This window comes from Emydura macquarii, unplaced genomic scaffold (assembly GCF_026122565.2).
Source record: "Emydura macquarii macquarii isolate MOO-44397 ecotype Brisbane River unplaced genomic scaffold, CSIRO-AGI_Emac_v2 contig_1477, whole genome shotgun sequence".
NCBI classification, from domain to species: domain Eukaryota; kingdom Metazoa; phylum Chordata; order Testudines; family Chelidae; genus Emydura; species Emydura macquarii.
Window position 1 is genome coordinate 18,048,732 of NW_027131614.1, and position 27,829 is coordinate 18,076,560.

Sequence of the window (27,829 nt, forward strand, 5' to 3'; positions counted from 1 at the left end):
ATAGACTCTCTGGTACAAAGCAGCTTCTGTCTCCCTTCCATACACTCTGGTTTCAGCTGTTTTCCCTATATTAGCTGACAATACAGTTAATTCTTTAGTTACACTTCTTTTTTTCCCTTCACTGATTTCTAGAGAGAGAAAATATTGCATTTTCTCTTGTGTTTAATACCTTTAATGATAGACCAAGGTTTTAAAACTTTAATATATTTCACCTGTCATGACCTGAAAAACCGCATCAAAGTGCTCTCTAGTTGGACTCAAGGATGCTGAGGCTTCCTCTGTGGTCGAGGATATAACTAATAAAATATAATGGAAAAATGTATATGTTTAAATTTGAAAGGGCTTGCTTGAAAGCAGCACCTTTTTTAAAAAAAAAACAGATTATCACAGTTAACTGATTCAAAATCATTTTTCTCACTACAGACAGCATCAAGACGAAGTACAGCTTCACACAAAAACAAACATAACCCTACTGGATTATTCCATGAGATGATTCTGCCATCCTGGTACATCTCCAACTATTTGATTGAAGACACCAAGACACGAACCTCCACCTTTCTCAATATTCAAAGAAACCGGAACCTTCTTTCTTAAACATTAAGTTTAAATGCATAAGAAAGCAACCAACACCCAAACCAATACCATTTGAAGGTCAAAGAAAAATTGCCTTTATTATTAGAACACATTTTTCAAAGAGATAGGGTAAGAGATCAGAAAGCCTGTTGGAATCATATACCTTAATGCAAAAGAGTATGTGTAAAAATGCAGTGCCAAATGCTGGTTTCCTTCCTGGTATGGGGATTACAAACCCCACTAGGGTAAATGTCTTCATGAAAGGAAGAATGAGAAGACAGAACAAAAGGCAGAAATACAGCGGCCACATGGAGGAATGACATAACAAATGGAAAAATGCAAAGGTACTTTTCAATGGTTAAATAATTCCCTGATGTAAGAAAATACAGAGACACAACATTAATGTAATTTGAGACATCACATGCCACTGTAGAGGAAGAAGGAAGCACAGGGAAACCATGCAAGAAACCAAGAAATATTCTAACTACTTCTGAAGATAAATGATGGAATCAACCTGGAGAAACGACAGAATGTATAATATATAAACATTTGGGAAACCCCAGAATCTGATCTAAAAAGCCATGATACCTGCAATGTGAGAATGAGTCTAAGCAGTGTCATACACTCATTCAAAACAAAACAAACAGGGCTACGTTTAAAAAAAAAAGATATTTTAGCTATGCACCAAGCCATTGTCTCATATATAACTGCAATTCAAACAAAGATAACTATTTTCATAAGAGCAAAGCAAGCAATCCGTGTAATGGACAATGGAAAATTTTACATATGATGCTGCTGAAACGTATTAAAAAACCAAGCTCTCAACAACTTTCTGCCACTTCTAGATGAACATGAGAGAAAAACCTGAGTTCCTTTTAAAGTGCCTTGATACAGCTTTCCTAGTCATTGATCCCACAGTCGTCTACTTCAGCAGCATTTTCCGAGGACTGAAAGGGCATTTTAACAAATTTTTCAAAATGCTGTTAATATGAGTTGATTCAAGTGAGCCACAAGCATATTTTATGATAAAATCAGTACTTCATATATGGTAGATTCCTATAATCTATAATCTAATTCCTTTAGATCCTTCCACACATGAAATTCAGAGTCAAGTCAATAGCATTTCAAGTGAAGGGGGCTTGCAAGTTCAGACCCACAGAGCAAGCACAGTAATCCAGCTTTACAAAAAGCTTTCACTTATTGATGTAGCCCAGTGTTTCTCAATTAAATTTGGCCACGGAACCCTTTTGAACTCCATAAATAATTGCGGAACCCCCCAAACTCTTAACAGTCTTCAAATGTCGAAATAAGCAAAGGTCAGCATTTCTCAATTAAATTACACTTAAATTACACTTACACTGGATACCCTCCTCCGGAAAATCTGGGACATCTTCCCTTTTTCAGCGGCACAGAGAACAGCTGCTCTCAGCAGCGCGGAGAACAGCTGCTCGCGGAACCCTAACAGTGATCCCGCGGAACCCCAGGGTTCCGCGGAACACCAATTGAGAAACACTGATGTAGCCCAATAATGATACTGACACAGTGTTTTATAGTCAAGCTAGGGCACAATCCTGCTCTCACACTGAAGTTAATGAGAGTTTTGCCATTGAGTTTAACTGCTAGAGTATTACGGAAAACTAGAACTTATTTACACAGCAAGTTATTGCGCTGAAAGCCAGGGCATGGATCTACAGGACACCAGCTTGCCATGCAGTAATGCCCCATGTGGACACCACTACAGCTCACTGAAAGTGATGGAGTGAAGTTCAGCATTCTACTATTAAAAAGTGCAGTATGCTAGAAAGTTTCCAATTTAAGAACTGAGATCAGAAGAGCTTTTCACATTCTTCTAGGACTATTATGAAATACTTTTACTTTTCATAATATATTTGTACTGATTATTGAGAGATGCACCAGTTAGTAGGGATTTTTGAATAAAGATTGAAATTTGCAATGTCAATGACAACAAACAAACAAAACAAAACAAAAACAACCTTCCACCTTCTCTGAGCAACTTTAAATTGCTATTTAAACCATCACCCTTGTCTTATAACAAATTGCTCTCACTGCAGCCAATGAACGTATGTTTCACTTTGCATTCAATACTTTCTGACCTTCCCCCCTTCAACCATAGGGATCATTACTGACTTGGGAAAGTTCTTTTTAACCCAATCAATCAGCCAAAAAGTTCTGTATTTTGTGTTTTTTGGTAACTTTTTAAAATGATAACTTTTTAAAGTATCTTTAGGGTTTATAGGATGTATAGAAAGCCACCATGTCGTATTTAAAAATTATGGGTAAGTTTCCCCCCTTCGATATTTTTGTACACAATGATTTTTGGGAAAAAATAATCAGTCCATTTGTAAAATGTTGCTATTACTCAAATGTTTTAAATGTGCATTTTTAAAACAAATAAATACTAATAACTATCACCATCCTTATTGTGTAGTTAGATGAGAAAAGCAACTGTGCACACTTAATGTCTTTACTCAGCAGATATAGCTCTCTATCTGTATTTCAGTTTTTGACTGGTTATTTCACTGACAACTTTTTTTCCTGATTTTGACTTCTGTTAGCATAGTAGATGTATTACAGCTGTGGAAGAATGAGCTGGATTCTATTCTGGTTTATACATCAGTCAGCGGAATTATTAAGTAAGGAAATGATTCAGGTAAAGGAATGAAAAGTCTTCAATTTTTTCTGCTATACCAACCCACAACTTGAGAAATGTACCCAACACCCACTAGCTTGAAACTAAATGCACTAGCCAAAGAGAAAATGTCTGTACATAGACACCCCAACATTAGACCCTGAAAATCAGACCAACCGCTAGCAGTTTAAAGGAATAAAACAGTTGGGGCCACAAAAGGACTTAAAAGGCATTGCCAACCTAAGTGCCTAGAAAATCACTGGGATCTACAAAGACCAAGTTAGGTGCATAAGCTCTCTATATAATGCATGGGGAGAGATAGGTACCTAAGAATGCAATCCATAAAAGCCAACACGCTAAACTAGCCAATGGGAGATGATGACAAAAGAGGTATGTCTGAAGCCTTTCCCCTCTCATGAAGTTAGATATCTCTGTTTGTAATCCCCTTTCCTGGAGTCAGGCAGTTTAGATGCCTAAGCCAGGTTTTGGCGAGAATGAGTTAGGCAGATGCTTAACTCCACACAAAACAGCCAGGAGGAAGAAGATGAGAACCTCCCTTATAATGTTTAGGCCAGTGAGTATGGCATTCACCCAGGACATGAGAGACCCTGGTTCTATTTCCCACTCTGCCTGATGAGGAAAAGAATTTAACAGGGCTCTCCCACCTCTCAGTGCCCTAGCCCCTGGACAACAGAGGGATTTTCTCTTGCTCAATTAATATTAAATTATTTAATTGTTGAATGGCTTCAACAAAAGAGATTGACAAAGACCAGTAACAGAATACTCCATAGTCCACCAGCTACCTCATCCTCCATATTTGTGTACTTCTCCAATGTGCATGGCTTTAGATCCTCTTTCAGCAGCAGCCACAGCTTTCCACAGAAGTAGAGTGAAATTGGCTTGAGTTTTGTCAGTTTCACAGTTACTCACAAAGTTCTGAACATCCACTATGAAAAGATCGGTCAGTCTAGATCCATGACTGTGGACCTAACTATCCGCAGTCTTAGTAATGAGCACTGCATTAACACTCAACTCACATTGGAAAGCATACTTTGTAACTATAAGGGCTAGAAAATTTTAGACAAGAAGCTGATGACACTCACCAACAGAAGCTTCCTCCTTGCCACAAACAGATACATTGAGCTCTCTCTCGCTATATATATATATATATATATATATATGGAATAAATATATAACACATAATTTACTCTCCTTCAATACTAATAATTTAAATATATTTTAAAAATAATTTGCAGTAAAGCAATAGGCAAAATTAACTTTGTGGCAAGATATTGCAATATTTCTTCAAAATATATAACGCTTCTGCTAGAGCCCTACTCCAAAGAGCAACAGGGACCTATAATGAATAAAGATTTATGATGAGATTGTCAATGTGAACTATATGGCTGAAGATGGTCTTATATAATGAACAGAGGTCAATATAATTTCAAAGATATGCATCCTACTGAATCTCCTAAAATGAAAGACTGAGGTCATGGTAACAGAAAACACAAGTATTGACACTGAAATTGTGGTCTTGCTGTCAGTGGATTGTTGCAATTGTCCGGCTCCACAATAAACAAACTGTGTGAATTCTTAATGGTTCTTTAAGTGCATATGAAGTAAACTGTGAAATTGCTAAAAAAGATCATGCGACAGGGGATTCACCGAACTTGGGTTGGGTCCCAGGATACCAGTGACTGAAAAAAGTGTACAAATAAAAAGCAGCAAATAAAATGTTCCGTGGAGCCTTTAATTATGTTGCTGGTGTCTAATGTCCATGCTATGGAGAAAAAGACCAATAATTCTGTTCAGTGATTGTGAAAGAAACGTATACTGCAGACAGAGCTAGCAGGTAAAGCTGATAGGAACAAGAAGTCAGCAATGTGGCTGTTGGGTATGAAGGATATGAATGCTACTCCAACACGGGAAGTGCATTTTTTTTTCAAAACCAGTAACAGATAATATTCCTCATTTTCTGTATGGCATACCTAGGGCAAACTGTGGCTTTTTGGGCACTAATCCATTTTTGGGTACATCTAGGCAAAGATCTTTGAGCCCTCCACCCACTTCAGTGCACCTATGCAAAGGCCAGTCGACAACAGGTCCCCATGGTTTGTGGCAATGCAGAAGCCTCTGGGAAAACTTAAGAGGGAGATGCGTTCAGCTTTTCAAATTGAAATTTTGTAGAGGAGGAGGACAAAATGGCAAATGTAATCAGCAACCGAATCTGAAACAATAAACTTGAGCTTAAGGCACAGCCATATGTTAAGTTCATTCTTTAAATTTGATTAATTGTATTGGTAACAAACGTCTATTAGCAGTCAGTCCAACATAGTGCTCTTAAAGCATAGTTTAGATTAGACTGAAAAAGAGATGCTGTGCACTGATTTACACCTATGCAACCACACTGTATTCTATGGGATTGAACAAAAAATCAGTGCAGAATTTAGCCCAAAACCTTCCTCAGTAGAAAATTTAAATCAAAACCATTAGCCACTTACAAGTACAGTTAAAAGTATGAATTCTTACTTCACTGAAGACCTGAATTGACATGAATAAAATAGTTGTATATAAAGTTCTGTTCAATTCCAAACTGCTCATGTAGATACTAGTTGTAAAAAGAAAAGTCTAATCTTTTTTGTGCTAGGCCAGTTAGATATTACAGGCCAGCATATGTGATGCGCTGGTTATGGCTCGCTGATTCTCTGTCTGGCTTCAGGTAAATGTTACAGCAGCCTAGGAGAGTCCCCAAGAGACCATATGCCGGCTGAAGACAGCTGAAGCACCACATATACTACTCCTCTCTCTGTGGGATGCAGGAAGGAAGTTGTAGGAACCAACTACACTGATGCTACACCCACTGGGGACTTCCACTACAGTGAATTATCAGTAGGCTGATGCAGTGAGCTTCTACTCCCTTTGAGCTGGCTGAAAAAACAAAGTAAGACTTAAAACTACCAAATTAATGAAGAGTTTTCTCTGGTTCTTCTGATTCTTCTTTGGGCCTGTTTCTGGAGCAGAAAGCTCTACACTTTACTCTTCCTTCATGGGTGTGATTTAGTTAACAAATAAGATACGTGTATGCATATTACATCTTTTCTTTATCTTTATTGGATGTACTGTATGGCTGGTGAATGTTTGCTAGCATGTATGGACTATTCATAGTCCGGTATTTCTAACTGATGGTGTAGTTCTGCCATATATACTGGTTATTAAAACTACTTGCTCTCTTCACTTCAGTGAGCCTCCTGATCTTGTTATTGTACCTGGTCTAGGTATGGAGGAGATTTCTGTTATTGAATAATGTCCTCTTCATCACTACTGACAAACTTACTGCTCATAGTTTATTTTATCCCCTTTTATTTTCATCCTTCATTCTCTCCTCTGCTTTAAGTAATTTAGTAAACTCAGTGATGGCCGACTTGTACCATACGAACACAGGTACAGGCCAGGGAGTATATATTACAGGTTTCCACAAAACTGTCTTTTAGGAAAAGAAGGATCCCATAACAGCATCTTGCTTAACAGTCTTTATTAAGTATATAATACAGTGCGAAAGCAATGATAGATGAGCTTTTCTTAAAGCACAGACTGACTCCCAGTACTTACTAAGTGATTTAAGAGTAGGAGTGGGATGGATTTCTAATTTTGGGCCAGGGATGAATCATAAAAAATTGCTGAAGCCTTCATAATTGTTTCTTGTTCTCTTCCTATACAGGAAAAATGATTTCAAGACAACGTAACAGTCACATCTCGACAGAATGAAGCAAGCTGATGTCAGCTTTTTAAAACTGTCACACCCACTAAACTGAACACAGTGCACTAGCCAAGTTACTTCTTGAGCTGCAACTGACAACTCCATTTCAGTTGGCTAGACAGAAGGGTAGAAGCCAAGACTAGAATCTGTGCCTTAAGCTCAGACTGTACAGTTAATTTTTCCAGTGTTACCAAATCAGCCATTTTGGATTTAAATGTAAAGGTGTGCAAATTGTTGAGAAAGAAGTGGTGCCCTGTTAGAATGTTCTAAAGAAATGAGCCCAAGGCTGGGAGCCAAGAAGACTGCTGAGCCGTAATATTTTGCCTGATCCAACACCAATAAAGTCATTCTATATTTACACAGTGTCTTGAACAATGGGGCTGTGATTTCATTTAGGGCCTCTAGGTATTATAGTAATAGAAATAAATTAAAAAAAAACAAAACAGTAGCTTAGGGCTTGTCTACACTTACCTCAGAGATTTGGTGGCAGTCGACCAGAGTTACACAAGGTACGCAAAAAAATTGCGTATCTCCCGTCGACTTCTCTGTTTCTGTTCTGGACGCCGTATTCACTGCATTGGACACAGCGCTACGCCACTTGAGAAGGTGGTCTTAATACGTCGATTTCTGGATCCACTGAGCGGGTCTTCACTGACCGCTCACTCGATCCAGAGAAGTCAATCTGACGGCGTCAGTGTAGACATAGCCTTAACAATAATACATTCTGCACGCCCCTCTCCAAATTGAATTCCCAACTTCTCCCCTTAATCAGGCCACATCTCTTAACATTCCAGAGGTGTTAAAATTTAAGGTCTTCACTTTTAATTATTATTAGTAGGGCTAGAAAACACTCCTCCTGTCTCACTCATTGCTCTGTAGTTGGTTACTATCCATTAAACACTCCAGAACTGAAATTGCAACAGGAAACACTACCCAAGGGCTCAGGGCATGTGGGGTTGTCTCGGCCTCAGAAACTTGAAGTGCCAATAAGCAGCAGAGCCAGGTCCTGGTCTTCTAGTCCTGTTGCAGAATGGGAAGAGAATGGTCAACTTGCAAATGACCCTGTTGTAGATACAATATGGGGAAAGAGACAGGTACTCCTGGACTTCTTATTCCAGAAGGATTGATGGAGTAAGTTAGCCCTCTGCATCTGAAGAGCATGGGAGGGCAAGTAGGCCATAGACACTCTCCAAAGACATCTACTATTCCTGGGGAATTCTGCACCAAAAAAATTAAAATTTCTTCACACCACATTTTAAAATTCTGCAGAATTCTGCATATTTTATTTGTCAAAATAACACAATATAATCATGCCAGTTTCTATTATTTTGGTGATTTATTTCAAAATACCTGTCAACAAGTATGTCTGTAACAATACAGACAAAAAAGATTCAGGAAACGTTTTTGACAAATAGATTCCTTACTAGGCATATTAATACAGAACTTGAGTAATAATTAATTTAAACTACAATACAGAAATATATTTCTTGTATCCCTCAGAAGCACTGCAAAGGCTCAGGGGAATCAGAGATAATGGAGGAGCTAAGGAAGAGAGAGGGAACTGCTGGGAGTAAACCTGGAGGACTGTTGGGTGTGGGTGGGAGAAGTATGGAACAGTTGTTTTGGGGGGAAGGGGGAAGAATTGTTAGGCAGTTGGAGAGCCTCCCCCATGCAAATCCTGGCTAACCCCTAGTCTGGCTTTATTGATTCTGTTCTGAATATTCTGACTTGTTCCATGATTCTGGATGACAGTACTGCCCAGGTGTGTGAATATTTCTACATTTGTGAGAACATAATTCTCTATCTGTACTGGTGATGGTGAGGCAATATTAAAAGTCATGATATCTATCTTATTGCAGTTGATTTTCAATCCAATTTGCTGGCTCAATATGTTGAATTGGGTTGTCTTCTCTTGTATGTGGTGATGGGTATGTGATAAGAGAGCAAGAACATCTCTGAAATCCAGATCTTCAAGGGATGTCCTTTATTGTACACCGCATTATCCAATCAATGGCAACGTTAAAGCGGATTTCAGACATAACACACCCCTGCTGTACTCCTAGGATGGTATGCAGAATCCCTGGGGTACTGCCTCAGAACTGGGATACCACTGAGCCCTGTCTCTGACCAGCTTGGGCTCCCTCTCACTCTGTGACAAGCCACAAACCCCTGGCAGGTATTGCACATTGACAGCCCTCCACTGGTAGCGACCACACCCAGCTCAGTTCAATGAACGCTTTTCAGCTGCTCACGAACTAACAATAGAGAAACTCCAGCTGGCTCCTTAGCCCAGGATCACAGGACTATACCATATACCCTGGTCAAAAAGCCTGACCAGTGGAGATTATTATCCAGTCCGCCCTTTCTTCAAAATGGAAGAAACATTCACCAGCTTCTGTTCCTGAGCAGTTTGTCAAAACATTTCACTCAAAGACACACTGGTTAAGATAAAACATTAAACAAATTTATTAACTACAGACAAATAGATTTTAAGTGGTAAGTGGCAAGTGTAAAGAGATTAAAAGAAGTTACCAAATGAAATAAACAGAAGAGTGCACTCTAAATTCTACACAATAACAAGATCTTGCATTAGCAATATCTCCACCCTTGTTAGCTGGTACAAGCAGTTTCTTAAACACAGGCAACTTTCTCTGCGTGGGACTCCCCTCCCCACTTTCAAAGTCCTTTTGTCTTTCAGCTGACCCTTCAGGTGTACAGTGGAATGGGAATGGAGCCAAGTGATGATGTCACACTTGCTAGAAGTTGGTGCACGCGATGTGATGGCTGCTTCCCATTGGTCAAGCAACCCCATTGTGAATGTGCTTCCTACAGTAAACAATTCCTGTTAGTGAAACCTATTCTTGAATAGGTGAGATATAGCCATTAACACTGTCTTGCTACTCTATTGTTGTGCCTGAAAGGCTGTTTGTGGGAATTTCCCATCTTGCAACATGTTCTGGTAGCATTTACAATAATATTTTATAACTTCACATAATATGGTAGCACATACAAGCCAACAGGGTATTAATGTTTAGCAGATGAAGACTTTTAAAATAATACCAAAGGCGGCACACTTTGTACAGAAGATATAATTATATGACATTGGTGAATATGGGGTTTGGGGTTTTGTTTTCAGATACAGAGTGTCACAACTCCTGTTTTGACTTCAAAACTGAGCTCACTGTGACCAACACTACATGTAAAGTTGGAACAGAAGCTTTTGATGATGTTAATTATACAAAGAGGGATTGTATAAGCTCACAGAATAAGCCATAGGCTGACCCTGTGAATGCCATCAAAAGGCTTTTCAAAGTCTATGAAATTTATGTAAAGTTGTCGTTGCCATTCTAAGCATTGTTCTATTATATTTCATAGAGTAAAGATCTGATCTGTGCATCCACACCCTTTCTGAAAATTGGCTTGCTCTTTTCTGAGAATGCTATCAACTGCCTCTAGTATATGCTGAACTACTATCTTACTTGGCACAGATAAAAGTATAATACCATGCCAGTTATTACAATCACAGAGCTCCTTTCTTTGGTATCCTCATTATAACCCCATTGGTCCACTCATCTGGCACCTTCTCCTTTTCCCAAACTGGTGTAAACAAAGGATCCAGGACAGATGCTGCTAATTTAGGATTAACCTTGAACCATTCTGCATTCAAGTTATCCTTGACAGTAGCTTTCCCATTTTTAAAAAGATTTGATGGCTTGAATGATCTCTTCCTTTGTGGGGGTATCTGTGTTAATATCAAACTCTTCCGCCTCCTGAATGTTTGCTTCCTCGTTAGGTGGCTCCCTGTTCAGCAATTCTTTGAAATGCTCTATCCAACGCATTTCTTGTTCTTTTTCTGTTGTCAATGGTCTATCGTCTTTTTCTGTTTGTCCCTGATGAGAGTGTTTGTTGGTGTCTGACATTTACCACTAATAAGCCACGTCATTTTGTAGATGGTTCCTTGTTCACCATGGACAGCTGCATCCTTTGCTCGTATTGCCAGATTATTAATATAATGTCATTTATCCACTCTCACAAGGCGTTTACCTCCCGATATGTCTTACTATACTGCTTGTGGTATTGGTCCTTTAGCCTCTGAGATTGTGTGTCTAAAACCTTTTTCTTCAGGGCTCGCCTAATTTCTATGGTGTTGCATGTGCTGGGTATAAACCACGCCTATTTTTTCTTCTACCTATAGCCTAGACAGGCTTCACTACTCTGTTGATAAATTGTGGTTACTTTGTACCACTTCTTGTTGGGAAAAGTGCCTTAATCTTCTCACTCTTAAGTGCCGCGACCAATGAAGGGTGATTATTGAGCTAGGGATATATGAGGTAACTTATTTGTTTCCTTCTCCATGAAGCCAGGAGGAGGAAGGTTGATGTGTCTTTCCCGTGAAGTGACTCTCATAGCAGCTGGAGATCGCTCTTCTTCCTCCCAAAACCAGAAATGGGGTATGAGGGCCCTAAGAATAGGTTGCTGAGCTTGCAGAGGGAGGGTGTTCCTCTCTAGAGAGGTAGGAGAGGGGTTGGCTGGGTCTCTAAGAAGGGCAGTTTTCTCTCCATCCTCAAAGGAACAGGGGAGTTCTTAGTCTAGGGGCAACAAAGTGTTTTCTCTGCCCCCTGAAATAGAGTAGCTGTTGATTATTTAGCTGAACCTGGGTAGCCAAACACTTCAGAATTCATGGTATTCATATTTGATTCCCCTCTACCACCTACATTATCATTTCGTGCAGAAACTGGCTTTTCCTTGGGGGTTTCCAATCCAAGTACTGACAAGGCCCAACTCTGCTTAGATTGAGAGAGCAGATAAGAGAACAGCAGGACAATTAAACAAATAAAAGGACTATTTTCTTTGCCGAAGAAAATCAATAGAAAGAAAAACAGAATGCAATTATCAAACATATTTTAATTATTTTCTAAAGCAGCATCTTGCCAGTGAAAAGCAGCATGCTGTTTGCAGCCTGCCTTCTTTATACAATGGTAAAATATTTATATATAAATATACTTTGGCTGGCTGTTTAAAATCTGTTTGGCTTTCCCCCCACCCCCTTCTCCCATGTTTAATGAGGTCTTGACCCTAAACAGCAATAGTATGACAATATCGCCACAAAAAAAACCCCAAAACACATGCAACTTTATTTGAACTGATCCAAATATTACAAAACTCTAGGAGAATATGCAAACATACACACATACACTTGAGAGTTTCACATGGAAAGATGCACAGCAACCTTACATGTAAATGAGAAAAAAGAATTCAAAGATACAATCAGCTTTTCAATCAGGAATGCAGTGAGTGTTTAGTACAGCAGGCAGTTGTACAAGTGAAACTTTTCAGAGCCACACAGCAGCTTATTTACAACAAAAGTACTCTAAGCTTGAAAACAAGAAAGTAAAATTGATACTTGAAAAGATCCCTAGTTATCTAGCAATCCCAAACTCTTCTTCCTCTTGTGCTCTTTTGTTCCTTTACCGAAATGACCCCTAGACAGAAACAAAAAAAGTTATAGAGCCATACAGCTCTAATGATAGATTCCCATCAGTGAACTCCAAATGTCTGGTGTTGAAAATTGGCTTACCAATTAATTTAGTATAAACTTTTCTGATTTCACAGAAAGGGATTGGTGTCAGCAGTGACCTTTTTAACACACCTTATGGTTCAAATTTTCTGCAAAAGTAAATATTCCCAGCTCAGGTATTGGCAGCAGAAAAGTAACAACCAAATCCATTAAAGACACTTACGTGGCTTTAGAGAGACAAGGTGGGTTAGGTAATATCTTTTATTGGACCAACTTCTCTTGGTGACAAAAACAAGATTTCAAGCCACACAGAACTCTTAAGAAACTTGTCTCTCTCATCAACAGAAGTTGGTCCAATAAAAGATAATTACCTCGTCCACCTTGTCTCTCTAATATCCTGGGACCAATACAGCTACAACTACACTGCATTCAGCCTATGTAGTTTGTTGGTGTATGTGAATTTTAAAATGACTGGAATTTTTGGCTGTGACATCTATGACGCTGGCTGGATTAGGGGGACCATTTATGATACTATTTAACATCAATATTTGATAATTACAATAATTAATATGAGATATGCCATGTCAAGTACCGTTAGAAAGGCTATCATTTGCTAAGTAAGATGATACTGTTTATGTTCATGTGTTGTATGTGTACTGGAAGTTATGGATATGTTTGATATATCTGTATTTCAACTTGTGCTGTGTTTCTGGGCGACACTGCAGACAGGATGGCTGCAGCACTAGCCTGCTTAATGGCCCAGTAAGGAAACTCACAGGTACAATGGGCCCAGGGGGAGAAGCCAGGCATATACCTGATGAGTCACCAGGACTTACTCATGTGATTCTGGACTCCACCTTATTCCTGTAAATTTCCACAAGCAACATGGGAAAGGCCAAGGGACATAAAAGGCAGCTGCACCACATCCATTTTGTCTTCAGTCATCAGTCTTCACCTACCTCTGGGATCAACTCATCTACAACTGAAGCTGTGAAACAAAGGACTGAGACCCATCCAGGTACTGAATGTATACTAGAGGGACTATACAAGCCTGCAAACTCCACAGTTCTACTAGAAACCTGATATATATGGACTTTCAAATCAATTGTATGTGTCTGATTGCTTTAATCATTTAACACTTCTCTTATAGTTTGTTTCTTTCCTTTTATAATAAACCTTTAGTTACTAAAGGATTGGCTGGCAGCGTGGTATTTTGGGTAAGATCCAAACTTATATTGATCTGGTACTGTGGCTGACCCTTTGGAGTCAGGAGAACCTTTTTGGTAAAGAGCACAGAGTTTTAAATAACTTCTCTCTTTACTAGATCTAGTGGCTGGTTGGGAGCCAAAGACTGAAGTGCAGTAAAGGGGGCTGTGTATATTTTTGTGTTAGCTTCTTGATAACCAGTGTGGGGAATCAGAAACATTGTTTGTGGCTGGTTGGGAAGTCTGACTTCAGTGTCACCTACCAGTGCTGGGAGAATCTGCTCTCCTTTTGCAGTCTGCCCTGACTTTGGCATTTTCAGGTGACTACCCTGGCACGGATGGGTCACAACAACCTATCTTATTTCAGTGAAAAACTGGGCTTGATGTTTCCATAATGGTATAGCATCATTCCTCTCCCTGCTGGAGGAAAAGATGCGCATTAATCACAATCATCCCAACAAGGTAACTAGAACCCTCATATTTCTGTCAGTTAAAACTGAAGGCCAGTTATCCTATACTGAAGAATCTTGGCCTTGCATACTTTTTAAACTCTGATTAAGTTCGCTTTGTCTGTCTCTCTCCTCTCAGTTTTTTCTCTGACTAGTGCAAGTAAATCAGATTATTTTAAAACAAAGCAGTCAATGGGGCCCATTAATAAATAGTACATATAATAACTGCTTTGCCAATGCATAACAATCCCCAGCCAAGGTCTTGGAGCACATAACTCTCCCAACACTCATCATAACACAGAAATATTATTGTTATCAATGGGTATATTATTGCACACATTTTTAAAGATGGGTAAATTCCCATACTGAAAGGTTGAGGCCCAATTTTTCATAAAAATGGCTTTTAATTATGGGTGCCTAAATGTGGACAGTCTGATTTTAAGACACGCAGAGTACCACAGTCCAAGGCAATTTCCCCTCTGTGGCCCATCAAAGGAATTCATTCTAGGCTGCCAGCTCCTCAACTGTCACCTCTCTTGTGTGGAAACCCGTGTCTTTCCCCCTCTTGTCCAGGGGTTTTTCCAGGCTACACAGCTCCTTGCCTACAGTGATATTCCTGACAAACCAGACTGCCTAAACAGGCCAGAGTCTGCACTTTGCTTCTCTTCCTTATTTACTTTCTCCACATTAGTCATGATTTTATAGACCTCTATCATATCCCCCCCCTTAGTTGTCCCTTTTCCAAGCTGAAAATTCCCAGTTTTATTAATCTCTGCTCATATGGAAGCTGTTCCATACCCCTAGTCATTTCTGTTGCCCTTTTCTATACACATGCTAATAAGCTTACCAGAGATCACACCCAACTCCAACTAGGGCTCTGGTCAGAGTCAGTTCAGACACCACAAAGGGGGTTTTCTATGTCATTACAGAGTCCCTAATAGCCTTAGCACCACCCATGAATAGGTTAGTCTTCCTTTATACAGCTTGACCTTTTGTTCTTGAGATTCTGGGAGCAGATAATCAGCAGAAAATGGCTCCTCTTCAAGGGTGTAGTTTCAAAAGCCTACGCTTTTGTATAATGGAAGGTAGGGAATTTGCATTCACTTCCACGCAGAGATTCCCTAAGCAAACCACTTGACCCTGTTTGTCCCAGAATTCTGTTCTTGTCTGGCCCATTGTTCAGTATAATTAAGGATAAGATTTTGTCACAGAAGTCATGAATACCATGACTTTTAGAGATCTCCATGAAATCATGCTCTTCAGCTTCAGCTCTCTGCCCTGAGGCTGTTGGGGGTTGCGGGGGCCCCAGAGCTCTCACCTACAAGAGTTTGCACCCCAAATCATGAACATGCTTACAGCTTATGAAGAACCCACAGTTCATGCTCCTCAAGTCACAAATGACATACGTGATCTTGCATTGTGCGCAGACAGCTGTTCTGAATCTTACCAACACTTGAGGACACCAAACGCCCCTTTTCATTTTATAAAAATGTGCTTGGGGACAACAGACGCCACATAAAAAATAATCTGTCTATGTATAAGTTGTTATACAAAAATTGCAAGAGTTTGCAAAAGGGATTTTACTAAAAAGAATCAGTTATTTTTGTTCTATAGTTTTTCATTATCTTTGTTTGAAAAATGATTGCACAATATGCATATATAATTTCAAAATAGTTTATTTGTCAAGGAAGTGAAAACTATTGCATGAACGTTGTTTGTTTCATGTAAATGTTACACTGAAATACTTTATTGTTAAATTATTACATATTTTTGTTGCCCATGATCATACCATGATTTTGTTCATTTTTACCATGATAGTTCTGTGAATGTTGCCTAATTTTACCATGACAAAATCTTATCCATAAGTATAGTCCTTTGAAGTTCATAACACTTCCCACAGTTCACATCCCATGTCCCCCCTACAGAGATTATATAAAATCCTGGCCCACAATAATACATAAACTATTCATTTAACACAGTAGAACCCAAACTTACTTACACTTAATTCAACAAGGTCTCCCAAGGATATTGCAGGAAACTGCCATATCTGTCACACTGAGCACCCATAATACAAACAGATCCTGGGTGATATGAACATTCAGCTGTTCTGAAAATCAGAGCCAGGTGTCCAAACTTGGGTGCACACAATCAGAGGTTATTTTTAGAAAATCTGACTCTAAGTACTTTTCCTAATGGATCTATATATCATTGACAGAGCAAGGAATACAACCTAGGACTCCTGATTCCCAAATCTACTGCCCTCTCTACCAGTCCATATACTCACTTCTTCTCATTTCATTTTTGCAACCAATTTTGATTTTACATGCCATTATAAAAAACTTAAATTTTGCTGTTTCTTTAGAGGTTCCCATATTTTAGTTGTTTTAGATTTAGTGGTAAACTTCAAGATGCTATAAAATAAAACCTTCATTTCAAACAGTCTCAAACCAGGAAATGGCCAAGTGGCTAAATCAGGAGACCACTATGTTACATGTAAGACTACAGGATACAATGCAAACTTTTAATGGAAGAAAAGACCCAAAGGAGGAGGATGGCTATGGGAGCTGCTCTATAGCAGCTCTCCAGAGAGAGGTCAGACCTGGAGGTAGCTCTCTAACTAAGGTGCTAGGAAAGGGGGGTTGACCCAGGAGGGACTGTAAGGCAGGCTGTGGAGGTCACATAGGAATTGAGACCCAGACAGAGGCAATCAGCCCAAGAAAAGGGCTGTGGAAAAGGCATAGAGCTGGGGTATAGGAATCCCAGGGGAGGTCCAGGGGTTTGAGTGAAGTGGACAAATGCTGATTGCTTGCAGAGTCCATCACTGGAACCCACAGTAGAGGGAAGGCTGTGTTTCCTGTGCATCACCACCTGAAGGATGATGATACAGAAATCCCTGCATAAAGGGGGAGAAGGATTACTGAGCCCAAGGAAGGCTGAGGGAGGACTGAGTTACTATTAAGCCCAAGGAGGGTAACCCTGTGTCACCAGGGCAAATGAACTCCTGGCTCTGGAAGAGCTGAAAGACTATAGATAGGTGCCCAGGGAGGGCCTTCAAAGAGGAAGCATAGCTGAAAGAGGTGAGGAGTGCTAGTTGAACTCAGAAAAGGCAAATCTGGATCAGAGGTGAAGAACTAATGCTGTTTTGTGGACTGGTTTGTCTGTCAGTGGGAGGGAAAGGACTCTAATGTAAGTTTTGATGGGAAGGCTAAACCTCACCCTTCTTCTGGGGTAGAAGGCAGACTACCAGCACAAGCAAGGGAAACAGAGAGAGACATGACCTGACAGAGAGCTAAGGGACTCTCTTATGGTGTAAAACTCTTATCTTTCTGATTTGATATTCTCTTTGTAAAGTTATAAATGACTACAATATGGTGCAAGACTTTGGAGAATCAGGCCCGAGCCAAAAGGAGTGTTACCTATGCGTATCAACAGCCTTTGCAAAGGGCTCAATGTTGTTTAGATGTCACTAAATATCAATGAGGGAAAGATGAAACTAATTTCTTAAGACAAAAATATTAAAAAAACAAAACAAAAAACAGCCAGTGCTGTTAGTGCACTTACGTGACAGATGATATTGTCAACCTGTGATACTCTGCATTATTAACTCTGAAACTAGTCCTGCTTTGGAGAATGCTGACTCAATTGCCAGCTGGCAATTAATGGAGGATCTCTAAAAAGAAAGATCACGTATCTTAGCTTCCTTTTACACCCCTGGAAATGTCTAACTGGTCTGTTTACAGTAGATCCACTCAGGTTCCTCAAATTCTTTACATATAGATAAAATATTACCACGGAAGAATCTGCCTACAGAAAACTTCTGCTAGGCCAGTATTCATAACGTGTGATTTGCTGGGTGTCAGAAATACTATACCGAAAGTGTCTTAGGAAATCATTCATTTTGCTCTCAAGGAGAAAGCCTTGGGTATTTCCACAACTGCACTCCAGGGCTGCTGATAAAAAAAAATGGGGGCCTTTGCAAAGATTAAAAGCAGATTCTGGGCACTCAGCCAATCTCCAACTGTGCTTTGCCCTGCTAACCTGTGTCTGGATTTTGCTGGATGAGTATATGGTATCTGCATAAGACTCTCGAAATACCAGAGGCAATTCTGCCTGCAAAGAATCTGGAAGCAACGGAGGATATGGAGTTTAAGGATTATTTCTCCACTTCAAACTTGAACAAAGGTTGATCTTAGATTTGAGCCTTTGCTTTTTACTAGCATTTGTGTGACTGTCTTCTGTTTCGGGGTTTGAACTTTAATTGCTTCCGAGGCAGATTCATTTTATACATATGCCAAGGTCTTCGGAAATAAGAGACACAGAAGGCAAGTCCCTAACCCTGAAGAGTCTACTATCATAATAATGGATTTGACTGAAACAGGTATAATACAAACTGACACTACGAAGAGGAGGAGAGAGGAAGGACATGTTAGGAAATAATGATTACAGAGTTACTCATTTTAGGCATACATCTCTCTTGAGAGTTCAAATAAACTCTTGTGTGTGATTTTTGGAGGGGGTTCTCTGTGTCCTCCGCATCACTCCAGCTGCAAACACTAATTTTTTGCAGATGTTGCTGCAGAAATGAGCTTTCAGGAGTGATCTGAAGAAGGTTTGAAGTTGGAGAACAGGAGCAGGCACTAGACTATGGTAGGATGGAACATATGGGGAAGAGAGGAAAATGATTCCCAGACATGTCATTTGAATAAAAAAATACCCAGTCTTGGCTCTTCGCTTACATGCTCAACAATGATAGTGCTCATTTGACTCACTCCATCCTCAGCATTCTGTTTTCCATTCCTAATCACAAGTCAATTCAGCTGTGGGCATCTGCCAGGGAAATGCACTGAAATGTACTAAAATGTACACGTTAATATTAATTAAAAGTAGAAGCTCTGCTTGTGCCTACTTTCTGGGTGGTTCCCTCTCCACCATGCCAAATATTCTGCTCCGCAACTCAACCTGTTTTCCCTTCACCTGGCATCTGTTCTGTTCACCTTTCATCCAATCATTCCTTTTCTTGTTCTTTGAAAATCTAAGGACTTTCCTTCTTTTTAGGTGTCATATGTCCCTTGTATATTTTTTTTCTTGTATCCTAGGTTCCCTTAGTTTCTTCTGCATTGCTACACAATGCTTCACCACAGTGGAAGCAATAACAACACGTTTTTTAATGCAAGGGGAATGTCGTATTGCTTATACTACCTTTTAATATTTAGGGTTTACTACTGATATTGACAATGTATACACTATGAATAGACTGTGTAATTGTGTGATCATTGGGTTTGGTGCATGTTGAAGGACCAACAGCAAGGATAAGGATGAGTTCATGGCCACTCGACATTAAGAGAAATTATCGAGGTTGTGTAAGCTCTTTGGGTCAGAGACTGACTTTTTATTCTGTGTTTGTACTGCACCTAATACAATGGGATCCTGGTCCCTGTGTGGGGCTCCTAGGTGCTACGATATATTCAAATAAATCAATAAATAGCATCTCTGTATTAACAGAACATTTAGGGCTGTATTCTACAAGATGCTGAGATGGGTGTGAAAGTGAAGAGAATGAAGGTAGTTGTTCAGCTCCCAGTGGAGGCAGAGTGCACATCTGTCCATGCCATGCTCAGCAAAAGCTTCTTGTTGCTTTACTACTGCACTGACACAACTGTAGGTGTGCCAAATATATAAAATGGGTATGCCAGTGGACAGAGCTGGAGCAAGATTAGGAGCCAGGTCTGACAAAACCCACACTATAGTTATTCCCTAATCAAGTGAGGTTTTTTTCATATCATGTATTAGAATATGGGCAGTTTAATTAAAGGGAATCCTGTGCAGTCTTCCAGTTTCTGTGGTACACATCACATATGCTGAAACAGCAGACTGGATTACAATTATGTGATCCATTCTTTATAGCTTCTAGCAAGCCACATTCAGTTACAAATGTGCAATAATTGCTTAAGAGGCAACTGAACACCATACAATATTCTTTAGCTGGCCAAACAGAGGTTTGTTCTGCCCTCATCTAATGCTGATTCCTGCACTGCATATCAGAAAGAAGAAATACGTTTTCTCACAATAAAATCTGGTCTGGTATTCCAGGCAAACTGGATATTCCAGGCACAGAATATTTAAATCACACAACCTTGCCTTTTCCATTTAATGGAAGTAAATAAGGATGCCATTATTTGAAACTAGTGAACATGTTGTCATCTTAAAACAAATACTGTAAAAGGCATGCTTTTCAAAACATACGAACTCCAGTAAAGATGGCCAGGTGTTCTAAAAGATGCAGCTCTGCACCACAGATCCCATTTCTCTCAGTATTACATATGACAGCTCACTTTCCTTTAATGTACCAACCAACTGAAAACTGTACTCCTTTAAAATATTCACATTGTTCAGATTCTTACAAATCAATGTGATAATCAAGCTACTTAAATGAAAACTTTACCTTTTAAGACCCTGTGATATTGTAACCTTCAAATAATGATTTTTTTGGGGGGAGGGGTGTGGGGAGAGGTGAAGAGAGGGAACTATTTGACAAAGAATTAAATTAAGCCTCACTGAAATACAGATCATCTTACAGTGCCAAAACCTAAGGTCTAGGTTTGGTTTCAGGGCTGTTTACTCTGTTGTATATCAAAGATGTTACTATGTATACTTTTTGTTAGGTTGAAATAAACTTTGTAAATGTGATACTAATGTGCACATGTGAAAAACATGCACGTTGCATATGGTGCACATCACCAACACTATAAAAGTGACAGCAACAAACATTACGCTTTAAAGATTGTAAGTGAGCATCCATGTGGCTCTCAAATGTACCTCCCCTTCAACAATCTTCTTTCTTATAATGTTGGTTGTGCTGTAAATATCCATTTCAATTATTAAAATATAATATTTGATACTATTGACCTGGAATTGCCAATGCGTAAAGAGTAGTCTTACTTCAATATCTGCTGCACAAAGTTAAATGTTTATAAGCTTCTATCATTGTACCCTTTCCCCCCCCCCCTCCTGTTTTGGTGTCCTAGCATCACTAAATCTTAAATAACCAAACCAAACCAAACCAACAAAAAAGCCTATTACGTAATTGGGTCCTTTTGCAAAGTTAGTTATAGCATCTGTGTACATCTTAATTTATTTAAGAGTTGCTGATACTGATGATTAAAGGCATACAGAAGTGTTATGACAAAAATATCTGTTATATTCACATTGCCAAAATATTTGCATTTATAAAGCTATACATCAGATGCATAAGTGGCTCACCTAACCCTCCATTAGGTTCTGATAAATTGTTTTCATAGCCAAATTGCTTTCACTCTATGGAATAACATACTAGGGTACTACCAAAGTTCCAATTATGCAAAACACCTAACTTTTAAGATGTGAGTCACTGCTTTTATAAATTAAAGGGAGCAGTTCAGCAGCAAGCAACGGATTGAGTGGAAACCACTCAACCTAGCAACTGGAGGTTCCTTCTGTACAGGTTAACTGCAAATCACCTCTGCTGGGGTTCAGCTCAGGGATTCCTACTCTGAGAAGTGCCCTGCCTTGTCACTACAGATACTAGTTTGCTTAATATAACTAAAAACAAAGAGCAGCCACACCTGAGGACGCTCCTCCACACCACATTGTCGGCATTACACTCCGGATTCTACTTCCATTCATGACCGTGGCAAAACTACCACTCTCTTCAGGGGGAATATAATTTTGCCTTGTGAAACAATACTGCCATTTTAATGCTACCATTATTAGCATTTTTCTTTGGACAATAAAATGTACCAATCACATTCACAATGTCATTATGGAATGATAGCAGTGTATACAGATTGAATCACCACACAAAAATTTCACCAGTACAACTGCGTGAGAGCCCATGTTCTCTGACAAATCCACTGCCTTAAAAAAAAATAAATAAATAAAAGGCACTCCTCCCATGGGAAAACTCACTTTTTAAACAACTCAGACGCAACCCTCATTGCTGCAGTTTAAGCCCTGAAGAATCATGAGATGTCTAAAGTCATGTTGGTGGCATTCTTAAAGTGAGTCCTAAATATGTCCATCATCATCATCATCTTACCATATTTGATGTTTTAGAGTGGTTTGCTCTTCTTTAGAATGTCTGATGTTGCAAGAAACTCTCTGCAATGGACTCTGAAGACCTTTTGCAGGTGTTTACTTTGGAGTGACTTAGTCCTCCTATCAATATCTGTTATAGATTTCCATGACTCTGCTCCATTAAGGGGGCCAGACATGATGCCAGTGTTAAAAATTAAGATTTTTGTGTCAGTGTCATTCATGCTACTTTTCCCAATCTTTTCAAGTTTATGAAAGTTGCTTGTTGCTTTGGTATTCGTTGCTTGACATCTAGCATACTGTAACCATCACTGCACATCTCACTATCAAGACAAGTATTGTGGCTTACTTCTACTAGTGTTCCTTTGTCCACTCTAATGGTTACTTTTGGGATATTGATAGCTATATATTTTTTCTTCCCCTTGTTGATTAAAATAAAAACCCACTTATTTTGCTGTATCTGCCAAAAGCTGGGTCTTTTCTTCCATTAAGAGATGTTGAACGACACAGGAAAATGTCATCAGCAAAAATGAGGTCATCCAATTGTGCTTTATCATTTGTCCATAAAATTCCGTGATTGCCTTTTGCGGTTACTTTCCTCATGACACAGTAAATGACCATTGCAAATATTAGTGGGGACATAATGCATCCTTGCCTTACTGAAATTATTACTGTAAACTATTGGCTGATGTCACCATTTCTGAATGCACACTTGGCATTAATACAGATCCTTAATTATTTTACTAATTTTTGCCAGCATTCCATATTATGCCATAATTTTCCAGAGACGTTCTCTGTGAACCTTGTCAAAAGCCTTCTAGAAATCTATACAATTTATCACAAGAGGTGCTTGACATTCCACACTTTGTCCTATAATATTCTGAAAACACCAATATGATCTGCACATGATCTTAGTGCTCTACAACCTGCTTGTTCCTCCCTAAGTTGAAGGTCTAATTTGTTTCTTGGTACATTCCAGAATAATGTGGCAAATGATTTCCCCAGGCACTGACTGTAATGTGATTCCCCTCCAGTTATTGGAGATGGTAAGGGCAATTGCAATTCTTTGGCAATTATACTATAAAGTTTCTCTTCCACTGGATAGGGTTCTTTTCTTCATTCCATATTCAATAAAAAAAACACAAGGGAAGTCTGGAGGACTGTTTCGTCAATTGCTTTAAGCATCTCTCCAGTTGATTTCCCATTTTTGAGTATACTGATGGCTTTTCTATATTCTCCATCATAATATCTCCTAAATCAATATCAAGAGCTAGTGGTAGGTCTTCATTCTATATTTTTAATAGTTCATTTGGGCTTGATTTAAAACAGCCTGAAACTGTTCTGTCCATCTTCTCCTTTGTTCTTTTTTTGTATTAAGAGTGCTTCTGTTTAATCTTTAATAGAACGTCCACTACTGCTAAATTTCCTGTCAGCTGTTTGATTGTTGTATACAAGTTTTAAGGTCACCCTTTGGCTTGCATCTTCAGCCTCTTGACATTTTCTATCAATATATATGCCCTTTGTTTCGTATAGTGCTCTTTTTACCTCTCTCTCTATAGAGTTCTGTATTCTTCTTGCCACTTGCTTATCTCTTCACATGTCTTAGAATTCATGAGTTGTTGCTTTATACTTCTTCAATTTTCCAATGCTGTCCACGTAGGATTCCCATTTTTCCATTTCAGATTTTATTGTTATTAGAACTGTCATTGAACTTTCTAGAATTGGTGGAAGTCGCTGGTTAAGCATTTGGAAACAGACTTTGTTGAAGTGCTAAACTAGCTTGTTGATAGCTGTAGCCTCTTTTGCAGGTTGCAGAGATAATATTTTCTTTCTTTCAGCATATTTAACTAGTTTGGTTCAATGACTAGTTCAAAGTTCAGAAACCAACTGGAAGCTGAAAGAGCAGAAAAGCTTATTTTCCTCTTCCAATTTATGAATAAAAACTAGATGTGAGAGGATGAGATCTACTAACTCTAAACCCTTGAATGACAATCAGTTCAGTTCACTAGCTACAGATAATCTTTTTTAAACAGAGAAAGTATCACATAGTTTTAAATGCAAAACATAATTTGATAAACTTTCTGATAAACTTTATCCAGAACATTTAGGATATTATTAAGTACAACTAATTTAACAATTTAAAAATGGAGTTTTGTGCATTTTACCTGAATTCAAATTTCAGTCCAAATAGAGCTTGACACAGACTACAAGTAACACATTAAATTATCATCTAGTAAATAAGGAAAACATTATTCACTATTTTCTAATATAATAAAAAAATGTAAAAATTCAGAATCTGAACAAATGTAAATACAGCTATTGAATTGCTTAAATACATGTGTATAACTAGAGTGTATCCCCCTAGTTAGCAAAAAGAAGTGCCAAATTTAGTGTAAAGGCTATATTTAGTGGCAAATTAACATTTTAATAGTTACCAACCAATGATTAGTAACAATGAAAACATTATAGGAAAAAAACTAAAAAATGCAAATGAAAAATTAGTTTAAAATGACTGATTTCAGTTCATGTTTTCTACATACTGATTTAAATCACTTTGATTTATCAATCCACCCTGTCATAAGCTGCAAAACAAATGGCTCTCTCAATGACACAGTGCAATTTTAAAGAACCCAATAATGTATTCTTTCTTCTTCTGTCCAACCCAACCCCTCTCAAATGAGGGAAGCATCATAATGCAAAGGGATAAACTTCTAGGAAAGCTAATTTGTAATGATTTGCATTTTGTCCTTTGGTCACAGTTCATGGGGAAGCTTGTGCTCTGACTACCTGAAAAAATGACTGTAATAGTCTTGGTGCTGAATGTTATTTCCTTCTTTTCAATTCTTATAATACATGTACATACAATGACTTTTTAAACTTTATTGTGCATAGGCAGGTTTTGTTTTTATTTTTAAAATCTGGAGGTCATGGTAATTCTATATGTTTATTCAGGAAAAAACCAAGAAGATTAAATTATTAATTGGTTACTTTCTAAATTGTTATTATTAATTTCTAAATTCTAATTATTGTAAAAAAGCCACTGCAGCAAACTCCGAATGTTTAAAATTTGAGACAAAGTCTTTCAGAGCATAAAATGCCTGAAGTATTAAACATATTAGATTTAAAAAAAAAATCCAATTCTTGTTTCACAAATTCTATCCTAGAGTAAGTATTTGCATCCTGTAAAATTTTAAAATCAGGTTTACAACAGAAGCTGAAACAATCCTAGCTACAGATCATGAAGAGCCACTAACTACAAAAACTTTATATTTTGGTGAATTACCAAACTGAATCCATTCCCACTGGAACAGGCTTTGTTGCTATATTTAGCCATAATATTTTACTTGGAGAGCAATCACCACAATAGCTGCTTCCTATGCATTGAAAGAATTTGGCACAGTTGCTGCTGCACAGTAAAATGGCACTAACTGTCTAATACACAACTGATTTTGTGAAATAATTTTCTCTAAAGCTGGAAAAGAATTGTTGGTCTGTAGTGAGGTATGGCTGAAGGTAAGAGTGAACAGGAAACTGCAGCAGCTACACATGATAATCATTTGTAATAATTCAAATATTTCAATTTTATATCTTGAAATGGAGAGGGATTTAGAAGACTTATAACCACTCAATTCTTCATATCATCAAATCCTTCCCCAAACAACTCCAGGAGAAACTCTACAAACTCATCCCCCAAGAAACCACCCCAGGGATCTTCTACATGCTTCCCAAACAAGGGCAGCCAGGCAGACCTATCATATCTGGCCATAGCACTCTTGCTGAGGGAATAGTGGGACTCATAGAGGCTATTCTCAAACCACTCACCACACTACACGACAGCTTCCTCCAGGACTCAACTGACTTCCTGCACAAACTTCACAACATTAACAACCTCCTTCAGAACACCATCTTTGCCACCATGGATGTCACTTCCCACTACACCAACATCTCTAATAAAGATGGCACAGCTCAAATATTTGCAAGACAATGGACAACCCTCAGAAATTTAGCCCAAACACATCCAGTGCATGCTCACCCATAGCAATTTATGTTCAACAACAGTTGCCCATGCCATGGGAACAGCCATGGGTACTAGGATGACTCCCCAATATGCCAACCTTTTCATGAAGAAGAATTTCTGGACAAATACACCACCAAACCAATATATACTTGGGATACATCAATGTTATTTCCATTCTCTAGACAGATGACAAACTCCCCCAGAGATTTCCACCATAACTTCAACAACCATCACTCAACCATTAAACTGTCTCTGGAAAACTACGACACTAGCATCAACATCCTGCACACTGCAATCAGCTTCAAGAATGGAACCTTATAGACAACTATATACAAGAAACCCCAGGATCACCATACCTACCTTCACAGAGTCAGTAACCACCCCTAAACACATCAAGCAATCTATTATTTACAGCCAGGTATTCAGATACCACAGAATTTGCTCTGAGGAGAAAGTCCAGGATATACACCTTAACACACTCAAAACCCCCTTCACCAAACAAGGACATTCCACCAGAGAAGTAGATCACATCATGGATGAGCCATCTAAATATCCCGAGAGAACCTGCTTCAATACAGAAACAAAACTCCCTCTAACGGCACACCCCTAGTTGTCACCTACCACCCCATGCTGGAACCCATATGGGATATCTTCAAACAACTACAACTCATACTCAGTGGGGACCCCATTCTGAAAGAAATCTTTCCTGACCCCCCTCAACCTCTCTCCAAGCTCATCATCAGAAGCAAGCTCTCCACAGACCAGGACACACCAACTCAAAGCAGCATCAGACCCAGATGCCAGATGCAGAACAACAGATGCAAAACCTGCAGACAGACCTCCACTGCTGCAATGATCAACATCCCCCACAATACACCTTTCCGGATCCATGGATTTTACACATGCCTATCACAACATGTGATGTACCTCATCCAATATGCTAATTGCCCAACTATATGGGTAAAACCAGACAATTTCTACGCTCTTGAATGAATTCTCACAGAAATCAAAAACACCATGCCATCTGTGGGTGATGCTATCACTTAATCTGACCTCTCAGTCCAACACTTCCAAAAGACGAGCTTGGGAACTTAAATTTATAATTTTGCTAGACACTAAAAATCATGGTCTTAATAAAGACACTGGATTTATGGCTTATTACAACAATCTGTAACCTACTAATGCCTCTTTTTGTTCTACACGTGTCTTAATGGGCCACTTCTCCTTCAATGGTACCTTAGAATATGTGCCAACTACTTATGCTGAATTATCTTGTATTTATATTTAGCTTTCCCAGCCCTGAGGAAGAGCTCTGTGTAGCTCGAAAGCTTGTCCAATAAAAGATATTATCTCACCCACCTTGTCTCTAACATCCTGGAATCAACAGAGCTACAACACTGCATAAGGCAATTCTGCCAAACAGAATTCAATAAAATCAGGCAATTATGACAAGCAACTTCAATGAATATCTGTAAGGCTAAATTTTTTTCTTCCTTCTTCATAGCTTCTCTTCAATCACTCTTTTTATTACCTTGATTACAATGTCAGAATCAGCACCCATGATGGTCCATTTTCTGACATGGCCT

At 38.8% G+C, this 27,829-nt stretch overlaps 1 protein-coding gene across 6 annotated transcripts in view; it reads right to left on the reverse strand.

Moving 5' to 3' along the window:
• FAM110B (family with sequence similarity 110 member B) overlaps positions 1–27,829 on the reverse strand; it is a 183,640-nt gene that overhangs the window by 27,146 nt on the left and 128,665 nt on the right. The window contains exon 3 of one of the 6 annotated variants that reach the window (XR_010920877.1): positions 11,877–12,466. The exons of the other annotated variants lie outside the window; for them this stretch is intronic. The gene's annotated coding sequence lies outside the window, so the exon portion shown is untranslated. Of the gene's footprint in view, positions 1–11,876; positions 12,467–27,829 lie in introns of those variants that run through there. 6 annotated transcript variants of the gene reach the window in all.